This window comes from Capsicum annuum, unplaced genomic scaffold, assembly GCF_002878395.1.
Source record: "Capsicum annuum cultivar UCD-10X-F1 unplaced genomic scaffold, UCD10Xv1.1 ctg21474, whole genome shotgun sequence".
NCBI classification, from domain to species: domain Eukaryota; kingdom Viridiplantae; phylum Streptophyta; class Magnoliopsida; order Solanales; family Solanaceae; genus Capsicum; species Capsicum annuum.
In genome coordinates this window covers 263-2,647 of record NW_025827416.1, presented here as the reverse complement: position 1 = coordinate 2,647, position 2,385 = coordinate 263, and the positions used below count along the sequence as shown (strand labels likewise).

The following is a 2,385-nucleotide window of genomic DNA, read 5'->3' as shown; positions in this document are numbered from 1 at the left end:
AATCTCTAGATTTGCCTACCCGACCTATGTCTTGCCTATTCCTTCTCGACCTAAAACATGGCACTGTCGGGTTCAACCATACTCATGTTTAAATCGAATTACACCAACATCAATAAATCTAAATTAATATGTATTCATTTTTTTCATTAAGATCGATCCATCCCGAAACCATTCTCGAAATAATTAATTACTTCTTCGACTACTAATCCAAGTTTTCAACATTCAAATTCAATATCAACCAATACACAATCAAGATTCAAACATACCAAACACACAACTCCTCCACAGTTATGTAAAAACTAAATGGAGAGAGGGTAAAATTGGACCTCAATGATGATTTTATTTCAAATATCAGTCGATCGAGAAGACAGAGTCCGCGTGTCGAAGAACCCCAAATCAGCCTCTACAACGAATCAAATTCCAACTCGGTATCAAAAATCGAAGCCCGTCAAACCAAACCCGCAACTCGAAGCAAAGATTACAAAGTCCAAAAGCCCGTACCTGATCAGCCCGCTCCGTTACTATTTTTGGTCGTTCTCCGGTAGGTCTCACCGTAATCAAGACTGGTTGAGCCGATTTTGATTGCTCGCCAGTGGGTTTCGGCACCTTCCGATGGATGGTCGCCGGAAATGACACTGGGGGGTCGGCGGTTTCCCAGTGTTCTCCGGTCAACGTGGTAGCATTGCTGGATCTCCAACGAGCTTATCAGCGGTGTCGCTGTCTTCATCCTCCCAAATTCTCTCTCTCTTTCGACCTCTCCTCTCTCTCCAACTCAATCTCTCTCACTTGTTCTCAATTTTTGGTGCGTGTGTGTGTTATTTTGTGCGTGTATAGGGTGTTCCCCTTACTGTTGTGGAAAAATTCAACGTGGAGAAGAAGATCATCCCCTTTTCCAGTGAATATGATAGTGTATATACGGAGAGTGATTAGAATAATTTTGTGGGCCCCACTCATTTTTGTTTGTTTATTGAAAAAAAATGGAAGAATGGATCCAATTTGGAAGATTCTCTTATGTATGTATTGCTTTCCCAGTGAATTCCCATGAGGGCCCTTATTTTGCTTCTTTTTCTTTTGTGATTTGGTTCAAAGAAAATCAAAGGAACGTGAGGGGGTGGTGACGTAGGGTGTAGGGGTGAGGGGATATGGGGTGTGGGGTTGGTGAGTTGGTTAGGATAGAGTTGTTAAGTTGTTAGGGAGTTTGTTATTTTTTTTTTTTTTGTATTTTTGTGGGAGGGATAATTAAACGGGGTAAGGTACGTGGTACGACGATAGTAAAAAAATGAGTAAAAATAATATTGGAAAGGGACAAAATTAGGTGTCTATATAAAATAGCCAATATTTTATTTATTATGACACCTCGAATTTTTCAGTGATGATTTTAGCCTTCGGATGTGTCTAGATAGACTCAAGCTTGATGAATTTTAATTATTCGTGGGTGTTAATGGTCACACCCCTTTTTTCACTAGTAGGGTCGAAGTCGAAGGGTTTTTTCAAATAAAGTGACGATATTGAATAGGGATTATCTTATTTACAGAATCGCCACTTGGAATTGAGTGTTGGTGTTTCAAGTCACCTTTTTGAATCCTAGTTAAAAGGAAATGACTCTTTATTATGGTCTGCGAAAATAGAAGACCAAGTAAGGAATTCTATTGACCGAGGGGAAGGTGTGAAGAACCCCTCGAGTCCCGTGGTTCTAGCACAGTTGCTTTTATTGACTTATCTTGACTAAAATTATTTTTATAAATTATGTTAAGGCCTTGTTTCGCTCATTTTTTAAATATCTAAAAATTACTTAAAACTCTTGTATCAAATAAATCGGTAAAAATTAATTTTAGAAAAATATTTGTCAAGGTGTATTATTGCATCCTTGAACTATTTTTTAAATATCCTAGAAAGATGCCCGCACCAGATTCTTGATTGAGACGAATATTTTAAAAGCTCCTAAAACTTGCCTAGCGTTAGAGGCGTTGGTTTGACTCTTGTAAACTCGAAACAATTTTATCCATTCGAAATGCTACTTAACCTTAATCATAGCCTTTAAACAAAATTCATTCAAGGCGATCAATTAATTTAAATATCAAGGTAGATTAGATACAAAAAGGGTTGCGGACAGTAGCTAAACCTACACAATACTAATTCAAGTTTTGTTACTATGTGACTAATAATAAGTTATAAGAATACATCAAAACAAACTCAATCAGAAATAATATAACAAATCAACTAAAGACCCAAATTTTATTAAATTAATTCTCTATTAAAGTCATTTAAAAAAAAATACTACTAAATTTGATTATTTTAAACAAATATGTAGGAGTATACTTTTTATGTGAACTATATCCATCCTAACTGTTAAACATTAAAATATTTTGTAATGCCCATTTGACA

The 2,385-nt window shown here is 36.2% G+C and overlaps 1 long non-coding RNA gene across 1 annotated transcript; it reads right to left on the bottom strand.

Annotated features, from left to right (window-relative positions):
* Nucleotides 1-171: 171 nt before the first annotated feature.
* Nucleotides 172-1,062, bottom strand: LOC124890647. The gene is made up of 2 exons (XR_007049257.1): nt 502-1,062; nt 172-403 (listed from the first exon to the last, which is right to left on the bottom strand). It is a non-coding gene; the product is annotated as an uncharacterized LOC124890647 (long non-coding RNA).
* Between the last annotated feature and the right edge of the window lie 1,323 nt (nt 1,063-2,385).